The 27,540-nt window shown below is 49.0% G+C and overlaps 1 long non-coding RNA gene across 3 annotated transcripts in view; it reads left to right on the forward strand.

The window, feature by feature from the left end:
- The window catches only part of LOC140398035 (uncharacterized), a 117,751-nt gene that overhangs the window by 46,560 nt on the left and 43,651 nt on the right, over nucleotides 1–27,540 (forward strand). For 2 of the 3 annotated variants that reach the window (XR_011937397.1, XR_011937396.1), the window contains exon 2: nucleotides 2,046–2,295. This is a non-coding gene — a long non-coding RNA (uncharacterized lncRNA). Of the gene's footprint in view, nucleotides 1–2,045; nucleotides 2,296–6,805; nucleotides 6,928–27,540 lie in introns of those variants that run through there. The other variant, XR_011937398.1, reaches the window with a different exon arrangement.

The following is a 27,540-nucleotide window of genomic DNA, read 5'->3' on the forward strand; positions in this document are numbered from 1 at the left end:
GTGATTTGCAATAATTTATGAAATTGGTTGGAACTAAGAAGTTATTCTGCCAGGATAAATCTGTGGTTCCCTTAACAATATCAACTCCAGCCTAAAATGTCACCTAAGCTTGTTCCAAACTCTTCAGAAGGCTATTAGCACCAGGCTCGTAGAGTACCTGGCCGGTGAGAATGGAAGGGGAGCCGTCACCAATGCCCTCAAACACGACCCTGCACAGGACGCACCCTCCATCCGCCCCCCAAACAGACCCTTCCTCCATGACCCATTCCTGAACCTTCTTGATATTCGCTGTCCAGTAGTAATTCATCAAATTAGGTAACACCAACCTCCCCACCCCCCGACTGCCTATCTCTCTGCAAAAATGCTCTCCGAACCTGAGTTGTCTTGCCCTCCCATACAAAGGCCGAAACCAGCTTGTTAATCTTCACAAAAAAACAGTTCTGTCAAAAGACCGGGAGACTCTGGAATATAAATAAAAATTTTGGAAGGACGTCTCTTTCACCGTTTGTACCCTTCCCGCCAATGTTAACAGGCGAGCGCCCCACCTTTTCAAATCATCTTTCACCCCTTCCACCAGGCTGGCCAGATTTAGCTTATGCAGCAATGCTCAGTAGTGGGCCACCTGTATTCCCAAATTTCTAAAACTCAACCTGGCCAACTGAAACAGCAATTTCTCCAGACCCACCCCTGTCCCTGAGGGTTCACCGGGAACACCTCACTCTTCCCCCACATTGAGGTTATAACCCAGAAAGGACCCAAACTTACTTAACACCTCCATAATCCTTCCCACACAGGGGAGAGGGGCTGTTACGCACAACCGTAAGTCGCCCACATAGAGGGACACTCGATGCTCCATACCTCTCTACCCTTCCACTCTGTTGATGACCTCAGTGCAATAGCCAGCAGTTCAGTTGCCAATGCTATAAGTAATGGGGATATTGGACACCCCTGAACTGATCCCCTATCCAGTCGAAAGTACCCCGAGTTTAATGCGTTGGTACGAATGCTCACAATCATAACCCTATACAACAAGTGGATCTAGGAGATGAACCTAGATCTAAACCCAAACTGCCCCAGTATCCGAGATACTCCCATTCTACCTTGTCAAACGCTTTCTCCGCATCCATGGAGATCATTACCTCCGGCTCCAAACCTGATGGAGGCGATATCACCGCATTCAAAAGTCTCCTTCTATTGGCCGGCAATTGTCAGCCCTTCACAAACCCCGAATGTTCCTCAGCTACTACCCCTTCATTCCTCCAAACAATTCTCCAAATGAGATGCCAGCACCTTCGCCAAAATCTTTGCACCAATATTCAACAGATGTATGGGCTGAAAATGATCCACATTCCTCTGGGTCCTTATCCTTCATCAGGATTAGTGAGATAGAAACCTGTACCAATGTGGTCGGCAGCACCCCCCTGGATAACGACTCATTGAACATCCCCAGTAGATGTTGCCCCAGCTCCGTTGCAAATTTTAAAATAAATTCCACTGGGAATCCATCTGGGCCTGGCATTCCCAAACTACATACATCCAATGCACCTCATAATTCCCTCCAGTCCAAGCGGAGCCTCCAGCCCCTGCACTTTCCCCGTCTTCACCACCAGGAAGTCCAAACCATCCAAGAATTGTATCATATCAGAGCCACCCTCAGGGGACTCCTATCTGTACAATCGCTGGTAAAAGGACTCAAACATCCTGTTTATCCTTCCTGGATATCTTGAGAGGTCACCTTCTGACTCAGCTAGTGAGCCGGTAACCTACCGGCCTTCTTCACATGCTTGTAGAACACCCCTCGCACACGACAAAGCCAATTCCTCATCGAAACCAATTCGAACTCCACCTGGAGTTTAATGCGTTCCCCCCCAACAACAACTCCTCCTTCGGGTAGCTGGATATTGCTGGACCACAGCCAGAATAAGTTGCAGGACAGCGCTAGCAGGTGGAGGCAAGTTAAGAAGGCATTGAAAGATTAATCTTTACCTTGAAGACATTGTTTGAATATGTAGCGCTCTAAGATTTCATTGGTGTCCACTTCACAGTGACTATCGAACTTGTCCATGATGGTCTGAAACTTTGTCTTGTCCTGGCCTTCGGAGAAGTTAAACGAGTTGAAGAGTTTGATGGCTTGATCACCCGCTGTTGAGAGGAGAAGCACGATCTTTCTTGCATCAGATGCACCCTCGAGGTCTGAGGCTTCGATGTGCAGCTGGAGGTCCTGTGCTGATGAGGATCCTGAATCTTCTCCATGGTGCCGGGATACATTTGCTGGTCGTCACGGAATGGACTGAGGTAAGCCACCTTAAATTAGTAGTCTCCTGGTATCATGTCGTGTTAGGTACACTGCTCTAACACTGGCTGCAACCGGATGCAGCTTAGATCAGAAAGATACTCCAGACCTTGAAGTTAGTTCAATCAGGTTTATTGAACTAATAGCACAGTTAGCACAGTTCTGTGTGAGTTCAACTCTCTGCTAACTTAAGAGGGGTTACTCTGTCTGACTGAACCAGACTAGCTCTTAGCCACGTGGTGGAGGTGTGAGATTGTAACAACACCCTTGACTGACTCTCTAGATGTTCATCAGTGGAAAGAGGCAGAGTGTGGGTGCCTCGTATCTTTCATAGTCAGATCCCACCCCTGAGTGTCCTGCCTCCTTATTGGCCATGGCCTGTTCTCTGTGACCATTAGCTGCTTGTCTGTACATCATTATGTGTGTGTCCGCATATCATGACAGCCTCTACCAATGTCTGTCTCGCTATCCTTCCCGCCTGATCCCTATGAGTCTTAATCGAGATCAGCTCCCCCCATTAACCGCATGTAATACCTCCCAGAATGTGGAAGATGAGACCCCTTCCCTCGTATTCAACCACGTACGTCCCGATAGCAGTGGCTATTCACTCGCTTATCCGCCAGAAATGTCACATCCAACGTCCAAGGGGGCCGCTGGGCGTACGTCCTCTCCAAACACAAATCCACATAGTGCAGAACATTGTTGGAAATGACAGCTGCCGAATATTCCAACTCTACCACCCAAGGGGCAGCCCCTTACCCACGAGCAAACGTCCGTGCGGGGGTAAACCCCGTGCACATGTGAGACAAAGGAGAACTCTTTCTCCCTTGGGTGCCTAAATCTCCAGCGATCCGCAACCGCCCCCCCCCCCCCAACTGCCCCATCAACCCAAGCAGCCCCTTCGCCACCCACCATGTCTTGAGGGATTTGGGGCATGATCTGTCCAGTCTGGGATCAAGCACACAAGTAAAGCTCCACCTCCCCACAATAATCAGCTGATGAGAATCCATATCTGGGTTGGCCGCCAGCACCCTCTTAAAGTCCGTATCCTCCCAATTCGGTGCTTACACATTCACCAAAACCGCATGAGTTCCCTCCGACCTCCCACTCACCATCACATATCTTCACCCTGGATCCACCACCAAGTTACCCACCAAGAATGCCACTTCGTATTGATAAGCACCGCCGTTCCCCTTGTCTTTGCGTCAAAACTAGAATGGAACACTTGTCCCACCCACGCTTTACTCAATTTTGTTTGATCCCTAATCCTTAGGTGTGTCTCCTGGAAGAAAACCACATCTGTCTTCAAGCTCATTAGCAAACATACAAAATCTCTTAACAGGCTCATTCAATTCTCTCTTGTTCCTTGTGACAAGTCTGGGGGCCTCCAGACCCAACCCTTGAGGGAATCGACCAGGCCTTGTCTAGCCCAGATTCCAGGCTCACCCAAGTTGGTCACCACCACCTTCCTCTACCCAGCAACTCAACAAAGAGACCTTCACCATTAGCAGCCCACCTCTCCCCCTCTTAAAGCCCCCCCCCCCAAAGCCCCAGACATCAAAACAACTGTTCCTCCTCCCCCCACCAACCACCCCCCCTCCCCAAACAAAGAAAACCCAACCACCGTAGGCTCATTGTCCCAACCAGCAAAGGAAACCAGCCCCCCCCACCCCCCCGCCCCGCAAATATCCAGCCGCAGCTTTCCCCGCACTCCACTTCCGTTATCTCTGCTAGCAGGGTGACCCCATCTGGGGAGGAACGCAATTTGTATTTTTTTTAATTCCACACATAGCCCCCTACCCAAACCGGATTTTAATCTTGTACACCATACCAATCCTTCACCGCACCCACTCCCCCAATACCCCACATTCCCAAACTTTCCCAACAGTTGCTTTAAAACATCAAAAGCCCACACCCCCAAACACAGGGTAACAGATTTCACAGACCTTTACAAAATATAACCCAGTGAAAACAAAACAAAACAAAACACCCATCCAAAACTTCACCATACAGGTGAAACCACCCAAAGCATTCAAATGTCCCCCAGTCCATGCTCCTTGATAAAATTGCCTCCTCCGGCATATCGAAATAATGATCTCCGCCCCCAAGTGTGACCCACAGGCGGGCCGGGTATTCCATTCCGAATTTCACCTTGCTTTCAAAAAGAGCCGACTTGGACTTATTAAACCCGGCCCTCCTTTTTACCAGTTCAGCTCCCCATTCCTGGTAAATTGTGTGGCCTCCCCATTGCACTCTCGTGTCTCCTTCATCATCTTCAGGATGTTTTCTTTCTCTAAATACCTGTGAAGTTGGACTATGATCACTGTAGTGGCTCCCCAAATCTGAGCTTCTTCCTCAGCCCCAATGGGCCCGATTTACTTAAGGAGGGAGTGCAAAGATCCCCCCCCCCCCCACCCCATCAGCTGCTCAAACATCTTTGCTACATACTCTGTGGCCTTCGCTCCTTCTATGCCCTTGGGCAGCCTAACAATCCTCAGATTCTGTCATCTGGAGCAATTCTCCAGGTCGTCGGTCTTAGCCTTCGTTATTATTTTCCCCCTCCGCTATCACCATCACCTCTGCCTTACAGGAGGCAATCCGATTCTCATGATCTCAGGCCGTCTCCTCCACCTTCTGGATCGACAAATTCTGCGTCTCCAATTGCTGTTCCACCCTTTCCAGAGCCCAGTCACTTTTGCCCAGTTGTCTGCGATCACCTGCCTCTGCTTTCTAAATTCTCCCATCAGAAACTCCACCAACTTCTCAGTCGTCCACTGAGTGGGCAACGATGCCGCAGATCCCTCCGCCACTTAATCTCTTCCTGCATCACACATGTCTTCTGTGTCCAAAGGTGGAATGGCCATGCTAAAATAGCCCCTCAGTATCCTAAAGGTGAGGTAGGGTTACTGGGTTACGGGGCTGGGAGGTGGCGTAGGCTTAAGTAGTGTGCTCTTTCCAAGGGCCCGTGCAGGCTCGATGAGCTTCTTCTGCACTGTAGGGATTCTATGATTCTATGATTCAATTCTATGTGCTCCACGGACTCCACAAGGTCGCAAAAACACAAGCACCCTGAGAGTCTGTGAACTGACACTGTGTGGGATTGGTCCAAGCAACACCCTCCACCCCAGGTCCTCGATGATAAGGGGGAAGGACTCCTGTGTAGAGAGACTTCCACTGTGTGGTGTTCTTTATGTTGCTAAATTCAGGATGGTTGGCGTAGTGTTCCCAAAGATCACAAAATCGCTTTAACTTGAACAAAGCTATAAATTTATTATCACTACTAATTTGGATTAGACACGTAGTCCTAAATAATTCACAGTTGATAATTAACATATAATCTAGACTCACCACAACTAATCTCTACACTATTATAAACTATGATCTGCTCTCACTCACACTATCTTTCCTTCAGTCTGTACTCCAGCTAACTCCTTCACTTCTCTCCCCCACAAGGCTCAGCATCAATGTCTTATATACTTGTAACTCTAGCTCCCTCAAGTTGCTAATCGAGACATTTCATTAACCCTTGCATTCTTACACTTATGATAATACCACCCACTGGGAACCTCCATCGCCGATGACAACAAGATGCACATGTATCTGGGTAACGAGTGTGCAAAAGATAGTGAAGGGTGAGTAGCAGCAGCCCGCACAGGAAACCCTTCTGCGCAGTGCTAAAGGGCACGGAGGGCATTTATGTGAGGGTAATGTCATGCTTACTTCCTATATCACATACACACGGGATGTTCATGCTGTTCTATATTATTGTAAATAGAGAAGTCTATTGCAGTGTTCTTCAAACTTTTTTTACGGCGACCCATTTTTACCAACTGGCCAACCTTCGGGACCCAACCTGGCCGACCTTCACGACCCGCGCTGGCCGACCCGCGTGGCCCGCCATTTTCTCTTCCCTTGTTTGCTGCTGATAAAAATGGAGGAAATGGTTTTGGGTCCCTCTGGCCCTCGTACACGCTCCTCCAATGGAACCTGTTGGATGAAGGTGAAGCCTTCCGGTGTCGGAAAGTATGGAGTCTCCATCTGTCCAAAGTTCTGCATTTTTTTCCCTGTAAAATGTTATCAAATAACCCCGCCCCCCCCCGAACTTGTAAAAAAAATAAAAATAAAATGGATAAAATAAATGAATGAAATAAAATTAATAAAACCCTCCCGAACTTGTAAAAAAACACAAAAATAAAATGAATAAAATAAATGAATATAATGAATTAAACCCCCCCCCCCCCGAACTTGTAAAACAAAAAGCTGTGATCATTAAAAAGAAAAAGTGGCCGCACTGCGCATGCGCCTCCCAGTTTGACAATGACTGGCCTATTGTCTTCCGACAAAAAAGATTATTTTAAGACAAAAATGCAGTGCTAGTTCTGTTTGCAACATCACTCTACCTTGTTACAGCAAGACAAAATTTCCACCGTAAAAAAAAGTTGTTTGTAAATTGTTCTGAGTTATATGTTGTCCAGAAGTGCATGTTGCAAAACTGACGTTTTTCTTTCTTAGATCAAAGGATGGCACATTCCATTTTGGCATTTCCTCATTTGCCCCGATTGCTTTCACAATAACTGAACATCTCGGTAGAATGATCCCAGATGTACACAAGCAGTGCTTTGAGAAATGTCAACCAGATGAAAATATTAGGATATAATTTTGCAATCAGACACTTGGGACCCTAGATCCCCTCTCTCCCCCCCCCCCCCCCCCCCCGGCTCCAACCTACCCCACACACACACACACATCGTGGAATTGCTTCACTGTGAAACATGGACACGTTTAAAATAATTAGGCAAGGAGTAAGGATGCACTGGATGAGAAGGGAAAACAGCAATGTTACGAAAGTGACTTCTCCACAACACGGAAGCACATGCTTTGGCAAGGGAATCTGTTTTTTGAGTAAGCTAATACAATTTGTCATTTGGTTAAATTAGATACAGTTGCACATCAAAGGAGCACAATGATTGGGTTGTCTTGACTGAACCGTCACTGTGTTTGTGAATTGAAAGCTTTACAATAATATGACAAATAAAGATGTTCTTTTATTTAAAGACGATAAGAGAGAAACAGCTTATTATTATTAACAGCTTATATTTGTATAACACCTTTAACTAAATGAAACATCACAAGGCTCTTCACAGGCACATTATAAAATGAAGTATGATATCATGCCCCAAAAGGAGATGTCAGGTGACCGAACTGTTGGTCAAAGACACTTTGGGTGAGATCTACCGGCCACGTTGCACCTGAAAAGCAACGCAGTAGATACCGGGAGATGCCGGGAGGTCCCACGTCAGGGATCTACCCGGCTTGCCACACATTGTGAGATCTAACGCAATCTCACTTTCTGGCAAATCTGCATATTACAGTGAGAGAGCTAGCCTCAGTCTAATATGCATTCCTGAGATCTAACCAATGCGTGGGATCTACTCAATTGCTTTGGAGATCTTGGGTGAGTGCTGTTCAGTGATGGTTGCCACAAATGGGGACCAGATGGAACGGCACTTGTGGGCATCTCCCAGGGATTGGAGATACCCAGGTGCTTTCTCTCTGGGCAAAGAGGTACCCTTGCACTGCTGGTTCCACCTGGGCACCTTGGGTGCCAGCCTGACACTGTGAAGGTGCCCCAGGTTGCATTTTTCACATGATTGGGATTGGGCCCAGGCATGGACTGTTGGGGGGGGGGGGGGGTGCTGAGAGCCCCCAGTAGGTGAGTTGGAGCTTGGGGGGGTTCGGGGGTCACATCGGGGGGGGGGGGGTGCTGAGAGTCCCCAGTAGGTGAGTTGGAGCTTGGGGGGGTTCGGGGGTCACATCGGGGGGTTGAGAGATCGGGACGCCACTTAAAAATGATGTCCACAGGATGAGGGATTTGTATTTGGAGGAAGTGTTCGCCAGTCTGGAAGAGCTAAGAGAGAGGGTAGAGCTGCCAAGGGGTAATGAGTTCAGGTATCTACAGATTAGAGATTTTGCACGAAAGGTCTGGAAGGGGTTCCCTCGATTGCCGGGATACACCCTGCTGGAGCGACTGCTGCTTGCGAATGTGGAAGGGGAGGGAAGAATTGTGGATATATATACGTGACTGGGGGAGCAGGGAGGCGAGCAGGTGGTGAAGATCAAGGAGAAATGGGAAGCGGTGTTGGGAATAGAGATCAATTGGGGAGTATGGAGTGAGGCACTGTGAATGGTAAACGGGACCTCCTCTTGTGCAAGGGTGAGCCTGATACAGTTTAAGGTGGTGCACAGGGTGCATATGACTCGGGCGAGAATGAGTGGGTACTTTCAGGGGGTAGCAGATGGGTGTGAGAGATGTGGGCGGGGGCCAGCGAATCATGCGCACATGTTTTGGGGTTGTGAAAAATTGGGAAGATTCTGGGTGGGAGTGTTCGCGGTCTTAGCCAGAATAGTGGAGGAAGGAGTGGACCCGGAGCCTTTGGTGGCGATATTTGGGGTTTCAGAGAAGCCGGAGCTCATGGAGAGGAGGAAGGCCGATGTCTTGGTCTTCGCCTCTCTGATTGCACGGCGACGAATTTTGCTGGCGTGGCAGTCGGCATCGCCACCGGGGGTAGCAGCATGGTTGGGTGACCTGTATGACTTTCTGCGGTTAGAGAAGATAAAGTATGAGTTAAGGGGCTCAGTAGGGGAGTTTGAGAAAAGGTGGGGGATGTTTGTGACCATGTTTGAGGAGCTGTTCGTCGCAGGGGGGTAGGGGGGTAGGTGATGGGGGCGCGGCGGGGGGGGGGGGGCGCTGATGGGGAGGGGGGATGAAAAAGGAGAAAAATCTGTACAAACTGTATAGTTGATTGTTGAGAAGATTATTTCCCTGGGTGTTTATTTGCTGTAACCTACTTTGATACAAGTTTGAATAAAATGCGTTACAAATTTTTTTTTTAAATGACGTCCTGATGTCACCCTGTACTGTGGAGTTCCGGTGCGCGGAGCTCCTCCGTACAGGAAATGGGACTAAGTGTGGCCTCAGCCCCTTATCTACCCAAATGGCCGTTTCATAGCGTGGTGTTTCTTGGCACTCCAAGCATCAAGAAAAACTCGGCTAATTGCACAATGGGACTCTGTTCCTATTTGGGTCGATTAAGCGCAGAGTTAATAAGGAGTGCCTTAAAAGAGGAAAGCGAAGCCGCGAGGTGTAGGGATGGAATTCCGGATATTAGTGTTGGTTACTCAACGCTTCTGTTAAAGAATTCTTTGTAGTCTTCAATATGGCAACAGCAAGTCTTTATTAACTGATTGTAACTGTATACATTTGTACAGTAAAGGGTACAGGGCTGGAGCAACCTCCATCTCTGGGGCTTATCCAGTCTCTATTAAACACCACACTAACTCTTTGGGCGCGATTTAATGGGAAATAAAAGAGTCCCATTTTGGGCGCATTTAGTGGGATGTTTCTCAGTTCCGCAGTGCCGAGAATAACCCCGCTATCAAATAGAATTCTGCCTTTTATGGACCTTGGTGAAGAATATCCCACCATGGCCGCACTCTTAATTTCCTGCACTGATGAGCTCATGGATATCATTGGCAAATTACAATATCTTTTACAATGAATAGGAAGGAATTGAAGGGTTATGAGCCTGGGTTCAGAAAACTCCAAAGTATATCACCTGATCTACAACTGTTTATTGATTTTGGTTCCGATGAGCACACAAACCTGCCTTTCACCTGTTATTCAACAGAGTTCTTAGGCACTTTTAATCAAAAAAACAAGCTTTATTCTACGAATTTAGTTAACATTTGTATAAACACACACAGCAAGAATTTTATCAACGACAAACATAAAGACCCCACATAGCTACATTAATCTATGTATAACCCTTAATGAATTCCCCCTTTAACTGTTCCAATTCAATAACAAGATCCTATAAACCAAAGACCCATTTTTACAGCAGGTAACTGTTGGAAACATTGGGTTTCTTCCTTGGAATAACTTTTTGAAATTGAAAAGAGAGAGACAGGCCAAAATATTTCTCTGAGTCTACAGCAGCCAAATGTGAAAACAAAAGTTAAAAAACTCACAGGGCCACAGCCCAGCTCCACCCATACAATACCATGTGATAAGACAAAAACATTTCTGAAAAGGGACACTCCCATGACAAGAGCATCACTGGGTCACCAATCTGTCGTGTAAAGGTGGGAGAATGACGCTAAGCCACAATGCTCATTGTGAGAGCCAGCGTCTGACGCGATGGGCTGAATGGCCTCCTTCTGTGCCGTAACAATTCTGTGATTCTGTTCTCTCTGCTGGTTGGGCTGAATCTAACACTAGATGCTGATGCTCGGAGGTAGAGCTTTAAAGCGGCTGAGGTCTGCAGCATTAGAGAGAAACCGACCTCAGAATATTACATTGAGTGAAGTTAGGTCAGTTGGATCCGGTACATTTAAATGATTGCAAACTCAATTCAAAACACATTTTAGGAAACATAAGATAACTATTTTGACGAAATCTTTCTAACAAACAAATGGAGGCAAAGACACTCAAAATGAGTTTGAATTTTAATGCTTGAATGTTGACCTTTTAATAGGCTGAATGGCCTTATCTTGCCGTGGAGTTCTATGATCTCAAGGGCAAGGAGACACGAAGAAGAAGGTTTATTTTAACTCAAAAGATAAAGATGCTACCATGGCGTAAAAGACTAATGTCCCAGCCAGGGACTATCAGAACACCCTCTCCGGGCCTGAGAGCAACGGGCTAATAATGAGTCCATGCTGGGAGGGCCTTTGCCTGTAACCATGGGAACCCGTTCTCTACAAAGTCCCAAGGGAAGATCGATTACTGATCCCTCGTGGTCCTTGTGAGGGTTATCACAAATTCCATCGTAAAATTTCGGAATTCTAAAGGATAACAACAGTGGCCACTGGACTTAGCAAGTCTGTATACGTTTAACTGCTTTAATTCAACATTTAGCCAAAGGGCTGTTGCGTGATTTTGTATCCATCCTTCTCTGGATGTACGCCACTTCTGAATTGGAAATGTTTTGGCTCTAGAGGCCAACTCATGAGTGGATGATGACCGGATTCTCCAAAAGGTGCTCCATGGTGAACTTTCCATCGGCATGAGACCAACAAGCTTCTCGCCTCTGAGGATGTCTGCAAGCAAAACCTCGCCAAAAGGTTGAGTTTCTTAGTTAGAAATGGAAAACATGAGGTAGGTGACACGAGGGACATTTTCTAATCTCCTACTCCCCGACAGAGCGCTGGGTTCTCCGTCAGCGGGTTCTCCGTTTCGCCGGCAGCGCACTCACGCCCGCGGATTTCCCGCCAGCGTGGAGGTGCCCGCAATGGCTGGCTGCCGGGACGGAGAATCCTGCTGCCGGCGGGGGCGAGCCGCACCAGAAAACGCGTGCGGTGGGATGGAGAATTTTGGGTCTGGAGTTTCATTCACTGGTAACACATGCCAGGAAACCACATACATTTATCTCATCACTTTTCTGTCCTTATCTTGGGATATCAAGGGCTGCATTTGTGATACTTTCTCATTGTGTCAGGTGTGTGTGTGTGTGCGTGGGTTTGATAAGGATTTGCTATCATATCTTTAGAAAAGAACAAGGAATTATTTTGACTGCTACCTGTGCACTGCCGTGTGATTATGAGTATATTTGTAATTAGATCGCCGTCTGTTATAGTGCTTTTTAAGAGTTCCTGGTGATCAATTGTAAAATAAGGCTAACCAGGTTTGTTAAGATTAAATATCTTTATAATGAACAATCTGTTCTGCACATAGCTTGCAACTCCTGTCAGGCACCAGCACACAACAGTAGATCAGATTCCCAAACACGGCCTGTAAATAGAATCATAGAATTTACAGTGCAGAAGGAGGCCATTCGGCCCATCGAGTCTGCACCGGCACTAGGAAAGAACACCCAACCTAAGCCCACACTTCCACCCTATCCCCTTAACCCCACCTAACCATTTTTTTTTAGCACTAAAAGCAATTTAGCATGGCCAATCCACCTAACCTGCACATCTTTGGACTGCGGGAGGAAACCGGAGCACCCGGAGGAAACCCACGCAGACACGTGGAGAACGTGCAGACTCCGCACAGACAGTTACCCAAGTCGGGAATCGAACCTGGAACCCTGGAGCTGTGAAGCAACTGTGCTAACATCTTATCAACTACCAACACTGATAATCCCCATAGATACAATACTCTATAGGTATCCCTTAATAACTTTCCTAGCAACATCCATAAGTCAAATACCCTTTTTAACAAAGACAGCAGGTTTGAAATCGCTACAGAAAGCGGGTATCACTTTTAAATTATCAAGTGATCTGAACACCTTTTTAACATACAGAGAGAGAGAGACTCCAATATCCTTGTAGTCTGAATACAGCTTTCAACTGAAAACAAAACTAAGACACACAGCAGTTTCCAGCTCAAAACGAAAGTAAAAGACAGAATCACATTCCAGCTCCACCCACACAATGACATCATTGCAGCCATTTGATAAAACACCCTTTTCTTAAAGGGACTCTCACATGACACCCCTCCCGCTCCCCTTTTTCCAGTGGGGGAGGCTGCACTCCATTGGCCACTGACGGGATCTTCCAGTCCTGCTGATGATTGTGGTATTTTGCTTGGAACGCTTGTTCCACCACCGTGAAACCCGCCCCAGGGGGCCGCCTTCGGTACGACCGGAAGATCCCGCCGGAGGGAGGGGCTGGAAAGTCCCGTCCCAGCCGGGTCCAAGATCTTGGGCACCTTTGACGTTCTGTTTTGCCTGGGCTTCGATCCTGACTGCTCAATTCACTATAAAGTAGCGCAATTGTCTCTTAAACACTTGGTTCATGAATCCTGTCATCCAGCCCACAGCTGAAGAACAGGCTTCTAATGAGAACCATGCATCGAAACCGATTATAGCGCCTTTCATAACCGCTGGACATTGAAAGCGTTTTACTGCAATTAAGTACTTTGTTTGAGGTGTAATCACTGTTTTAATCTGCACACAGTAAACTCCCACAAGCAACAATGTGACCATGACCAGATAATCTGTTTTGCGTGCACCCAAACTGGGTCTTGATTTAATTTGGCCCGTAACGTCCGACTCACGACAGAAATTCATGGGCCTGCGAACATAGACTTTTTTTCCCCACTTACCTCCATGGAAAAATCGCTACAGAACTCCAGAGAGAATCAGCAACCTAAGGTCTCTGGCGGGACAGTCTGCGCAGGCCCCAGCGTGGCACAGTAGGCGTGTAGCCATGTCCCCTTATGACGGGGCCAAGTTGGGAACGGCCATTGAGGACATCCTGTGAAAAACAGTTTCAAAGTTAAGACAGAGACAGCCACAGGATTACCTGCTATTATTAAGATAGTAAGAAGTCTTACAACACCAGGTTAAAGTCCAACAGGTTTGTTTCGATGTCACTAGCTTTCGGAGCGCTGCTCCTTCTTCAGGTGAATGAAGAGGTATGTTCCAGAAACATATATATAGACAGATTCAAAGATGCCAGACACTGCTTGGAATACGAGCATTAGCAGGTGATTAAATCTTTACAGATCCAGAGATGGGGTAACCCCAGATTAAAGAGGTGTGAATTGTGTCAAGCCAGGACAGTTGGTAGGATTTTGCAGGCCAGATGGTGGGGGTTGAATGTAATGCGACATGAATCCCAGGTCCCGGTTGAGGCCGCACTCATGTATGCGGAACTTGGCTATAAGTTTCTGCTCGGCGATTCTGCGTTGTCGCGCGTCCTGAAGGCCGCCTTGGAGAACGCTTACCTGGAGATCAGAGGCTGAATGCCCTTGACTGCTGAAGTGTTCCCTGACTGGAAGGGAACATTCCTGCCTGGTGATTGTCGCGCGATGTCCGTTCATTCGTTGTCGCAGCGTCTGCATGGTCTCGCCAATGTACCACGCTTTGGGACATCCTTTCCTGCAGCGTATGAGGTAGACAACATTGGCCGAGTCGCACGAGTATGTACCGCGTACGTGGTGGGTGTTGTTCTCACGTGTAATGGTGGTATCCATGTCGATGATCTGGCACGTCTTGCAGAGATTGCCATGGCAGGGTTGTGTGGTGTCGTGGTCACTGTTCTGAAGGCTGGGTAGTTTGCTGTAAACAATGGTTTGTTTGAGGTTGCGCGGTTGTTTGAAGGCAAGTAGTGGGGGTGTGGGGATGACCTTGGCAAGATGTTCATCTTCATCGATGACGTGTTGAAGGCTGTGAAGAAGATGTCATAGTTTCTCCACTCCGGGAAAGTTCTGGACGACGAAGGGTATTCTGTCGGTTGTGTCCCATGTTTGTCTTCTGAGGAGGTCGGTGCGATTTTTTGCTGTGGCGCGTTGGAACTGTCGATCGATGAGTCGAGCGCCATATCCTGTTCGTACGAGGGCATCTTTCAACGTCTGTAGATGTCTGTTACGCTCCTCCTCGTCTGAGCAGATCCTGTATATACGGAGAGCTTGTCCATAGGTGATGGCTTCTTTAATGTGTTTAGGGTGGAAGCTGGAGAAGTGGAGCATCGTGAGGTTATCCGTGGGTTTGCGGTAAAGCGAAGTGCTGAGGTGACCGTCCTTGATGGAGACGAGTGTGTCCAAGAATGCAACTGATTCTGGAGAGTAGTCCATGGTGAGTCTGATGGTTGGATGGAACTTATTGATGTCATCGTGTAGTCGTTTCAGTGATTCTTTGCCGTGGGTCCAAAGGAAAAAAATGTCATTGATGTATCTGGTATATAACGCCTGGAACATACCTCTTCATTCACCTGAAGAAGGAGCAGCTCTCCGAAAGCTAGTGACATCGAAACAAACCTGTTGGACTTTAACCTGGTGTTGTAAGACTTCTTACTGTGCTCACCCCAGTCCAACACCGGCATCTCCACATCATTATTAAGCTATGTAGAAGATTTTTAAATCCTTTTTATTTGTAATTTCTTTTGAACAACTAGTCCAATTGTCTTGCGTGGGTATCCTCCGAGTGCTCCGGTTTCCTCCCACAGTCCAAAGATGCACACGTTAGGTGGATTGGCTATGGTAAATTATCCTTTAGTGTTCAAAGGTTAGGTGGGGTTGCGGGTTTATGGGGGAGTGGGCCTAGGTAGAATGTTCTTTCAGAGGGTCGGTGCAGAGTCGATGGCCGAATCCTATCTTCAAATTTTGGTATTCTAAAGGATAACAACAGTGGCCACTGGACTTAGCTAGTCTGTATACATTTAACTGCTTTACTTCAACATTTAGCCAAATTGCTGTTGCGTGATTTTGTATCCATCCTTCTCTGGATGTACGCCACTTCTGAATTGGAAATGTTTTGGCTCTAGAGGCCAACTCATGAGTGGATGATGACCAGATTCTCCAAAAGGTGCTCCATGGTGAACTTTCCATCGGCATGAGACCAACAAGCTTCTCGCACCTGAGGATGTCTTCAAGCAAAACCTCGCCAAAAGGTTGAGTTTCTTAGTTAGAAATGGAAAACATGAGGTAGGTGACACGAGGGACATTTTCTAATCTCCTACTCCCCGACAGAGCGCTGGATTCTCCGTCAGCGGGTTCTCCGTTTCGCCGGCAGCGCACTCACGCCCGCGGATTTCCCGCCAGCGTGGAGGTGCCCGCAATGGCTGGCTGCCGGGACGGAGAATCCTGCTGCCGGCGGGGGCGAGCCGCACCAGAAAACGTGTGCGGTGGGATGGAGAATTTTGGGTCTGGAGTTTCATTCACTGGTAACACATGCCAGGAAACCACATACATTTATCTCATCACTTTTCTGTCCTTATCTTGGGATATCAAGGGCTGCATTTGTGATACTTTCCCATTGTGTCAGGGGTGTGTGTGTGTGCGTGGGTTTGATAAGGATGTGCTATCACATTTTTAGAAAAGGAGAAGGAATTATTTTCAGCTGCTGCCTTTGCACTGTCATGCGATTATGAGTATATTTGTAATTAGAGAGCCGTCTGTTATAGTGCTTTTTAAGAGTTCCTGGTGATTAATGATAAAAAAGGGTAACCAGGTTTGTTAAGATTAAATAACTTAATAATGAACAATCTGTTCTGCTCATAGCTTGTAATTCCTGACAGACACCAGCACACAACAGTAGATCAGGCCTCTGGATTCCCAAACAGGGCCTGTAAAGAGGACCAAAATCACATCACTTTCCTGGATATACAGATTAATGTCAATAAAATGCCATTGTTGAAACATCAGAACATATTGATTCTAGATCCGTCTATTTATTCCCCAAATTCATGTTGGCTTGTGTTTCGGTTTTATATTTATCCAAGATGTGGTTAAAATGAATTAAGGTTGCAAAATCCTAAAGCAAAGAACTTGGCACAAACATGTTTTATAGTTCAAAGCTGCAGGCTCACTTTCTGGCTGCTGACACTTGTTCACTGGTGTTTTATAATTGTTCCTTCAGATCCCTTCTTTATGCAGGGATTAAGGAGAACCAAGGAGAACAGCCCAGGGTGTGAGACAGGATTTTTTCTGGCCTCCTTCTGCACTGTCGGGATTTTTTTTTTTACATTTGTGAAACTATGAGGTAAACCTGCACTATAAGTTTACGTGTGGCCTGCTTAAAAGCGTTCTTCAGCATCAAGTTAGAATACAGCAACTGAAACTTTAATTGCGAAGAAGAGAACTCGGAACTTCACGGATGATGGCCTGAATACTTTATTGCATGAGGTGGAAGAGAGGAATATTCCGATTTTGGGCTCTGGAAAATCTAAGCCACCAAGCAAAGTCTGAACAAGGCTTGGAGGCAAGTAGCAGAGAACCTGTCAGCAAGCAGCGAAGTATCGAGTGCAGCTGGGCAGTGCATAAGATATGGGAGCAGAATTAGGCCACTTGGCCCATCGAGTCTGCTCCGCCATTCTATCATGGCTCATCTCATCCTGGCCTTAACTCCACCGTCCTGCCCATTACCCATAACCCTTCAACCCATTACCAATAAAAAAATCCGTCTAACTCCTCCTTAAATTTGCGTAAATAGAAACTTACATGGAAATAGAAGCAGGGCTTCCGGTGGCGGCCATGGAGTGAGTGGTCGCTTATTTGGTAGCTCCCACTCGTGGTGGACCTTTGGGACCTTTTTCCCCGACTTATGGGGGAGTTGATCGGTAAAATAGGAGACTGGTGAGGTAGAGGAGAAGAAGAATCCCCCCCCCCAGTTTATGGATTCCTGAACCAGAAGTGGTCTGCAAAGGAGAGATCGTTTGGCAAAGAAGGGAGTAGAGTCTGCAGCACAGGAAAACATGGCGGAGACTCAGGGACTGGGCTTGCCAGCCAAGTGGTCAATGGAGCAGCTGGTGGGATTCCTTCAGGAGAGCTTTGCCAAGCAAAGACAAGAGTACCTGGACCCGATAAAGGTGTGTAGCCATCTAAAATGGCCACATGCAAAGGACCATGGGAATTGTGGTCAACTCGGACACAGCCTCTGTGTATTGTGCAAGGAAGCCAGACCTGACCGAAACTTGCACCCATTAAAAGTCAATCACCAATTCCCTCAGGACAATAGAATTCGAATCAAGGAACCACCACAGTAGCAGACTAACCGGCTCCATTTCCCCTTATTTGGAAAGGCCTACGTGCCTGGGACAATGATAGCTGGGACCCGCCCAGCCACCGAGGTATCCGCCCCTTAATTGGTCAGGATCAATGAGGGTGATCGAAACCCTATCGATCCATTGGATCTGGAGTTAGGGCCGCCCAAAAGGGCGTGAAAGAGAAGAAGGATAAGGAGCCCTGCGCACGAGGGATCGGCATCTTTTGGACGGCCTGTGTGCGGCCAATTGCAGCATATCAACCAGCCAAGTTCAAGCACCCGCGATCGCTACTTGAAGGACGAGCCCAGCCGAGACGAACCTGACAACTTCCAACCGACCCACATGGACACAAATAAAGGTCATGGGCGAGATTCTCCGACCCACCGCCGGGTCGGAGAATCGCCGGGGGCTGGCGTGAATCACGCCCCCGCCGGTGGCCGAATTCTCCACCACCGGATATTCGGCGGGGGCGGGAATCGCGCCGCGCCGGTTGGCGGGCCCCCCCCCCCGGCGATTTTCCGGCCCGGATGGGCCAAAGTCCCGCCGCTAAAATGCCTGTCCTGCCGGCGGAAATTAAACCACCTACCTTACCGGCGGGACAAGGCGGCGTGGGCGGGCTCCGGGGTCCTGGGGGGGGCGCGGGGCAATCTGGCCCCGGGGGGTGCCCCCACGGTGGCCTGGCCCACGATCGGGGCCCACTGATCCGCGGGCGGGCCGTGGGGGCAATCTTTCCCTTCCCCCTTCGCCACGGTCTCCACCATGGCGGAGGCGGAAGAGACTTCCCCCACTGCGCATGCGCGGGAATGGCGTCAGCTGCAGCTGACGCTCCCGCGCATGTGCCGCCCGGAGATGTCATTTCCGCGCCAGCTGGCGGGGCACCAAAGGCCTTTTCCGCCAGCTGGCGGGACGGAAATTCGTCCGGCGCCGGCCTAGCCCCTTCAGGTTGGGGCTCGGCCCCCAAAGATGCGGAGCATTCCGCATCTTTGGGGCGGCACGATGCCCGACTGATTTGCCTCATTTTGGGCGCCAGTCGGCAGACATCGCGCCGATACCGGAGAATTTCGCCCCTTATCTCCCACACAGAGCCGGTCACCCCGAAGTTCAGTAAAGGTCATCTTAGTTATTAGGTCTAGTTTAGTGCGTAGCCGCGTGAATCATTGCACATAGGAACAAGTGTGTTTGTTAATAAACTGTCTTTTGAACTAATATACTGGTTGTGTGATCATTCGGTCAATATAAGAAACAGCTTGTGGTTCACACAGAAATAAAGACGTCAACAGCGATTGACCGGGTGGAGCAAAGATTGGAAGCCCAGGACCAGGCGTTCCAGAAGGCGGAAGGGGCGGTGGCTAAGCACGAGGACCAGCTAACTGCGATGGCGACAGAGATGGGGCTGATGAGGGGCCACCGGAAAAGGCTGCAAGAGAAGGTGGAGGATCTGGAGAAGAGGGCACGCAGCAGAACCTGAGGATCGTTGGCCTCCCGGAGGGCATCGAGGGATCGGACACAGGGGCACACGCAGCACGTGTGTTCGAGAAGCTGCTGGGGGAAGGTACGTTTACTCGACCCTTGGAGTTGGACAGGGCGCACAGAGCGCTTCTGAGGAAGCTGCGGATGAATCAGCTGCCGAGAGCGATGGTGGTACGAATGCATCGCTTCCTGGACATGGAAGAGATCTTGAAGTAGGCCAGGCAGACGAGGAGCTGCAAATGGGAAGATAATGAGCTGTGCATTTACCAGGACTCGAGTGCAGAACTGGCCTAAAGAGGGGCAAGATTCAAGAAGGGGGTGAAGTTTGGCATGTTGTACCCAGTTCGTTTGTGGGTCACGTACGAGGTTCAAGAACTTTGGGCGAGATTCTCTAATAAAGAGGCTATGTCCCCACGCCGGCGTGGAAACCGACGGCAACGCCTTCGGCGTCAACGGCCCCTGAAAGTGAGGAATTCTCACCTTTCTCAGGGGCGAGGTTGCCACCGGATTCGTGCCCGCAGCTCCAGCCCACGAGAATACGCGCATGCGCCGAGCGGCCGGCGTATTTCTGTGCATGCGCGGGGGTTCCCTTCTCCGCGCTGGTCCCCGGGCAATATGGCGGAGCCCTACAGGGGCCCGGCACGGAGTAAAGTAAGCCTCCACGGAACCAGCCCACCCGCCGATCGGTAAGCCGCGATCGTGGGCCAGGCCACCGTGGGCCCCCCCACAGCGTCGCGCCGGAGAATCCAGGCCTTTACTTTGGATCGCCGGATGAGACGATGAACTTTGTTACGGACAGGGGACTGGCAGGTGATGGAGGATGTTGAACTTGGGGCGAGTAATTCTCTACCTATGCTGCTAAATTTCAGGATGAAGGCGTTGTGCACGCTCCACGGGTATCGGGCACAGACGTGTATTATACGCAGATGAAGGTCACATATCAGCTGCACGTTCATCGAGGGGAACCTCTTTCGGTTGGTGTAGAGCGGCCTGTCATGAGCCGGTGTGGATTCCGCCAATCAACCCCTGGATCTGGGGCATGTGGGTGATGGCAGCGAACCCCGCTGCCCGGCATCCTGGTGGGCTCAGTCCACATTGAAATGGATGTATTGAGCTGTCTGGGCACTTAGGTCCTCCGTGATGACGCGGATGCAACTGTGCACTGAGTCTGTGAGTCTCGGACAGGTCCCCACTTAGCACCTGGAAGGACCCCGTGGCATAGAGATTCAGGGGGACGGTCACCTTGATGGCCACGAGGAGAGGTGCCAGATGTGCCATGATCTGGCAGATATGGCGCACTGTCTCCTGCTCAGTCGGAGTCTTCGACAGCATTCCCAATCCGGTAGGTCCTCGAATGACAGGCGCTGCTGGTGCACATGGGCCTCATGTGGCGCCTCCTTGGGATCTCCATATCCTCGGCCGGTTGGGCGCCCCTGCATGACGGCCCTCGTAGGGTGCCTGATGCCCCGCCAGCAGGTGGTGGACGGGAGTGGGGGGACGGGGGATGGGGGACAGGGGGTGCGGGGATCCCATAAGGCTGGTGTCACTCTGCAGAACCAAGGGTCAAGGTGGGTGGTCAGTGGGGTGCGCAGCAGGGTTGCTGTCTTGCAGGCCGCAGCAATGGTGGTCCATGCCTGGACGCGGCCCAGTCCCCATGGGGGTGTCACCCCAGACACTCACCCTGTTCTCCCATCACCTCCCGTCCAGCCCTGACAGGGATGCCCTCACCCCAGTCAGCCCGGCCAGTGTCCGGCCCGGCAGCCCACAGTCGTGCCTCCCTGTGTCCTACCTTCTCTCTCTCCCTCATCCGCCACGACGCCGCTTTCACATTTTTTAAAAGCACAAGGGAACCTCGCTGTCGAGAACTCGGCCCAGCCGAGGCGGAGAATCGCGGAGGCTCCGGAGAATACCAGGTCAGGCTCACGAATGACATGCAAATGGTGTCTACTGTGCGTGCGTTCCAGAATGCATTGACGCTACTGTCGAGGTGACAGTGAATTGCGATTTGGTGTCAGATTGGTGCCCGCCACCATTTTGCCATCAGAACCAATTCTCTGCCCAACCGCGCTTTCTGATTTTGCCGTTAGCCAATGGAGAATCCTGCCCCATGTGTCATATTTGCTAATCAGTCTGGATGTGAGATGTCCTTCTGAATTTTTATTTTTTTTAATTATTTTTTTTCTTAACCCTAACCCTAACCCTAACCCTAACCCCATAAAGGGTGACCTCTTTTCTGCACCTTCTGAATTTCATGAACAACCTCTATACCCTTTCTTCCAAAGTTTGCTGATGAATTTTGATCTACATTGATCCTGTTTTGTGTCCCACAACTTCGAGAAAACACTCAATCACCCTGTGCCTCTCTGCTGCCACAGGTTTAATTGATTTGCATTTGAGTGAAGTTTTTTGATAAAACCCTTTTCTTTCTCTCAAGGTTTGCGGTAGTATGGAAGCAGAGCTATTTCACAAAGAAGGAACAAATAGCCATCTCTCTGCTCTTCGCATATTTCTCTTCGTAATTAATGGTTTGAAGGATTCAGCTTAGATGCTATTTTTCAAGGGCACGGGGAGAATGGGAAGGTTAGGCAGGATTGCTTTGTTTAGTTTTTCGACTGTATCTACCTATGGAATTTCTGTTTCCAACCTGTGTCTTTGAAGAATGGCTGAAGATGTCATTGTGACTGCCTCACTGCGATAGAAAGAAAGAAAATGCATTTGTGTTTATTGAGCAGCTCAACCACTCCATCTGGACAAAAAGATCCACTTTACATGGTTGAATTTCCTTAGGAAATCCCAATTATCCGCTAAAACCTTGGCAGAGTATCAATGAAAATCCCGAAGAAATGGTACAGACAACATTTCAGTCATTTGCCTGAGGTTTCCATGGATTCTCTGTCAAAACATTCGTTGGGGGGCGGGGGGGTCAGGAGAGAGCCTGGGTCAACCTCAGGTGCTCAATACAACCCCACAATCCTCCTGAGCGTCTCCAATTCTTTTCTTAATTCCCTCACGGCTTGTGGGCTTCTTTGACTCGGCCAGCATTTATTGTCCGTCCCTAATTGCCTTTGAGCGGGGGTACGGAGCTGCCTTCTTGAACCGCTGCAGTCCGCAAGGTGTAGGTAGATACACCCACAGTGCTGTTAGGGAGGGAGTTCCACGATTTTGGCCCAACGACAGTGGCGGGATAGCCGATATATTTCCAAGTCAGGGTGGTATGTGCCTTGGAGGAGAACTTGCACGTTCTCATGATTCAGCTGCCCTTGTCCTTCGAGGTGGTAGAGGTGGCGATTTGGCAAGTGAGTCGACTTGGTGAGTGCATATTGGAGATGGTGCACACTGCATCAGTGGTGGAGCCAACGCATATTGGAGCTGGTGGGTAGGGTGCCAATGACGATGTCGAGCCTCCTGACTGCTGTTGGAGCTGCACTCGTTCAGGCAATTGAACAGCCTCTTTACACATCCCTGGGCCTCTGCTACATTTACACTTGACTATTCTAATGAATCCCTGACCAGCCTCCCATCTTCCAGCCTCTGTAAACCTAAACCCATTCAAAACTCTGCTGCCAAACCTAACATGTAGCAAATCCCATTCACCCGTTACTCCAGTGCTCGCTGGACATCATTGGCTCCCGGTTGAGAGATGCTGCGATTTCAACATTTTTGTCCTTGTTTCCAAACCCCTTCTTGACCTTTCCTCTCCCTATCTCTGTCGCCTCCCCCAGCCCCACAACTTTCCAAACTTTCTGTGTTTCCCCAGATCTGTGTCCTTGCAGTTCTTTTTGTTACGCAGTTGGAATGAAATGAAAAGTAAAGATTTGGATAAAAAAGAAAGTGATCGGGATTTTGCCGCGCTGAGGAATTGTGAGGTGCAGATACACCTAGTGCTAGGTTGTTAAGCAAAGTGGAGACTAGCAGTCAAGGGAGGTACATCATAGCCAAGTCCAATTGCAAAGCAGAGCTCTCTCACAAAATCCAAACTGTAGTGCATTTGGAAATAAGAAATCTGTCTGTCTCAGACCCTATGGACGAGATTTTCCATGCAACCTGCTGCGTATTTCACGGCAGCAAAGGAGTCTCACCATTGGCCGGCAGCTGGATCCTCTGGTCCTGCTATTGTCAACAGGATTTTTCGTTGAATGCATCCCTCACCGTTGTGAACCCTGCGGCGGGGTGCGCCATCAGCAAGACAGGAAGATTCCACCGGCATGAATTGCCAGAGAGTTCCAGCCTATACGGGACTGGGAGCATTCTGGCTAAGTTTGCTGATGATACAACAATAGGTGGAGGGGCAGGTAGTATGGAGGAGGTGGGGAGGCTGCAGAAAGATTTAGACAGTTTAGGAGAGTGGTCCAAGAAATGGCTGATGAAATTTAACGTAGGCAAGTGCGAGGTCTTGCACTTTGTAAAAAAGAATAGAGGCAGGGACTATTTTCTAAACGGTGACAAAATTCACAATGCTGAAGTGCAAAGGGACTTGGGAGTCCTAGTCCAGGATTCTCTAAAGGTAAACTTGCAGGTTGAGTCCGTAATTAAGAAAGCAAATGCAATGTTGTCATTTATCTCAAGAGGCTTGGAATATAAAAGCAGGGATGTACTTCTGAAGCTTTAGAAAGCATTCGTTCGGCCCCATTTAGAATACTGTGAGCAATTTTGGGCCCCACACCTCAGGAAGGACATACTGGCACTGGAGCGGGTCCAGCGGAGATTCACACGGATGATCCCAGGAATGGTCGGCCTAACATACAATGAATGTCTGAGGATCCTGGGATTATATTCATTGGAGTTTAGGAGGTTGAGGGGAGATCTAATAGAAACTTACAAGATAATGAATGGCTTAGATAGGGTGGATGTAGGGAAGTTGTTTCCATTAGCAGGGGAGACTAGGACCCGGGGGCACAGCCTTAGAATAAAAGGGAGTCACTTTAGAACAGAGATGAGGAGAAATTTCTTCAGCCAGAGAGTGGTGGGTCTGTGGAATTCATTGCCACAGAGGGCGGTGGAGGCGGGGACGTTGAGTGTCTTTAAGCCAGAAGTTGATAAATTCTTGATTTCTCGAGGAATTAAGGGGTATGGAGAGAGAGCGGGTAAATGGAGTTGAAATCATCCATGATTGAATGGTGGAGTGGACTCGATGGGCCGAATGGCCTTACTTCCGCTCCTATGTCTTATGGTCTTATGGTCTTATACGTTCCACGCGAAGAGAGGTCCCCAAAAGAAATCTATAGGTCTTATGCAGTAATTATTTGCTGGATTTATGTTAAAACCTATGGGATGTTGTTTTGGGGATGTTGTAGTCTCGGAGTTTAGGAATGTAGATAGATTTGGATCAGGGGGTAATTTAAGTCTATTGTCCAGGTAACCATTGTTGTAGATAATTGTGACTTTGGGCCGGATGGGACAACCCGGATGGCTGGGCCCTCATCTCAAGGGATGCCTTATGCTGTGGCAACAGTGGTATTACCGCTGGTGGAACGTCCCGACAGCTGACCTCACGCCAGGTCAACTGGTCTACATGCTTCTTAAGGGTCTTTCCTTGAACCCAAACCCTATACGAGACCGGGCTAGTCTGGTCCAGTACGATTCCCGAGAGTCACAACGTGCCATTGCCAATAATCTGTGTATTAATGGTGTTCCCGGTGTGGAGCGTTCACTCCAGCATCCCTGAACCATGATGACTCTTCTGCGACTCCTGATGCCGCTCGACCTTGGCCCCAAAGTTTGGCAGAATATGATTCAACCGAATCTTGAGCCGGAGTCCCATCAAAACATCCACTGGGGCAATCCCGTTGGTCGCATGTGGCTTTGTATGGTACATAAATAAGAAACACACTAATCGCATGTCCATATACCCAGTCAACTGCTTTTTCAAACCCTGTTTAACCATTTGGACTGCCCGCTCGGTCAGTCCACTAGAGGAAGGATGATATGATGGGGTGCTGATGTGCCAATTGCCATTACGCCCCATTAAAATGGCAAACTCCTCGCTGGTGAGAGGAGTGCCATTGTTCGTCACCAGCACTTCTGGAAGTCCATGGGTGCAAAAGGATCTCGGGAACTTCTTGATTGTGGCTCTGGATGTCGTGGAGGATATCCTAAAAACGTCCAGCCTTTCACAATTCTCTTGACATCCACATCGATACCTGGCTACCAAACATAGCTCTGGGCCAACAATTTCATCTTTGAAACCCCCAAATGGCCAGCATTCAAATTCTGAAACAGGGCTTCCTGTCCCTGAGGGCAAATGGCTACTCGAGCGCCCCACAATATTACACCATCCTCCAAACTCGGTACAGAGAACCTCTGAGCGAAGGGTCGCAGAGATGCTGGAAAGGTTTCCTTTTTACTGCCATTGAGTAACAGAAGACAAAGTTTCGCCAATGCCAGGTCCCTCTGTGCCCCTGCACGCACTCGAGCAGCCATCACTGGAAAGGTGTCCATAAAATTCTACGTCGCAATCACCTCATCCACAACAAGACGGGGACAGGGCGCTCACGGGCAACGGCAGATGCGTAGGCAATCCTGTACCTGAACGGTGTTGAAAAGTGTACTTGTAAGCAGCAAGCAAGAGTGGTCACTGCTCGATCCTGGCCAATGCAACAGGTGGGATGCTCTTGTCCTCCTGGAATAGACTGAGCAACAGTTTGTGGTCCGTTATGATAACGAAATGCCGTCCATACACACACTGATGAAATTTCTTAATTCCAAAGATGACGGCCAGACCTTCCTTCTCTGTGGGTACCGGCACTCGGCGTCCGCCATGGTCCTTGAGGAAGATGCAATGGGGTGTTCCGTGCCGTCATCCCACTCATGGGCCAGCACTGCCCTGGTGCCATAAGGGGAAGCATCACACATTAAAATAAGGGACCTAGTTGGGTGTGTCAAGGATTGTGTTGAATATAGGTGCCTCTTGGCGTCACGTTGGTCCCCACAATATTCAAGGATTCCTTGGTATAGGCGGCCAATCGAGCCTTGGTGCCCCGCAGGGTCAGCGGCATGATTCCCGTATACAGCCAACGAAACATGCAGAAGTCTACCATGGAGACGGCAGCCCCCGTGTCCTTCTCCATTAGTACTGGGTGTCCACTAACCTGAAAAGCAATCGAATCAGCTCGACCCTTGGAGTTGAAGCACAGTTCAACTGCGTCAAGCTGTCCTCATCATCCTCCTGGGTGTCCAGGTTCAAAGCCCTTGTCCGAGGCAATGTCGGCTGCTGTTGTGAAGGCGTGTCCTGCATTGCACTGGGTGGCCCAGTCCCTCAAGAGATCCTCGCCCGCAATGGCGGCACGGTGGCAAGTTTCCACCATCATCCCCGGGTGAAGTATGTCACCGGGCTGCCGAGCACCTGAAAACCATACTCTGCCTGGAATGCCTCGGGAGCCGCTCTGTCAAGCGCCGCAAACAAGTTATAAAGTCGGTAACCGACTCACCGGTTCCTTTGCATAATCACAGACGGCTTGGGATCGTAGTGGTCCGAAGCAATTGCCACGAGTTCATCGAACGCCCTGGAATCTGGTGCAGCCGTGTAGGTCAAACCTTTGATGATCCCAAATGCCTGGGCCTCACAGGCAGTCAGAGGGAAAACATTTTGTCGGTCTTCCCCCAATATCGCATGCGCTCTGCGCACTGATTCCAATCTTCCAGCCCCGCATCAGAGGCATCAATTTACCCAACAATGGCATTCTAAACAAGACGCCGTAACGCACTGAATACGAACATCTGGCGGTTTGGCGAATCAACAGGCGAGTCTGGAATTTCCATAAATCCTCGTCGCCACGATAATAACTCATAAGGAAGCGGTCATTAATTAAGATGAATTTATTTACATATTTACATTAGTCTGCCTAATGCAGCATCTCACTCCCAGTGCCATCCTGGCTGGGAGGATTTGTTTCACCAGGCCCTGAGTTAGGCCTTGCTCATAACGTGCCACAGGTAGTTGGTCTCCACCCCCTCCTAGGGAGCACAGGCTCCATGAATCCCCCAGGGAGATCAATGATTGTTTCCCCATGGTCCTCATTGGGATTATGACACGTGCCTTCTCCAACATTGGGGTTACTATTAGGGGGCCTGTGGATCACTCCCACTGGTGACTTATTTCTCATCACCATATTGTTTTATTTACTCATCTTTGTTCATCATGTGGGTCATTGCAATGTCCTCTCTGATGGAGGATGGCTATTCTTGTTGCAAAGATGTGGATTTTTAGTAAGCTCACCTCTGTGTTTGGCTGTGTGGTGTGCTGTCAACAATGGTCACTGCTATGTGGTTTCAGCATTGACTGTGACCCT

This window comes from Scyliorhinus torazame, chromosome 21, assembly GCF_047496885.1.
Source record: "Scyliorhinus torazame isolate Kashiwa2021f chromosome 21, sScyTor2.1, whole genome shotgun sequence".
Classification (NCBI taxonomy): domain Eukaryota; kingdom Metazoa; phylum Chordata; class Chondrichthyes; order Carcharhiniformes; family Scyliorhinidae; genus Scyliorhinus; species Scyliorhinus torazame.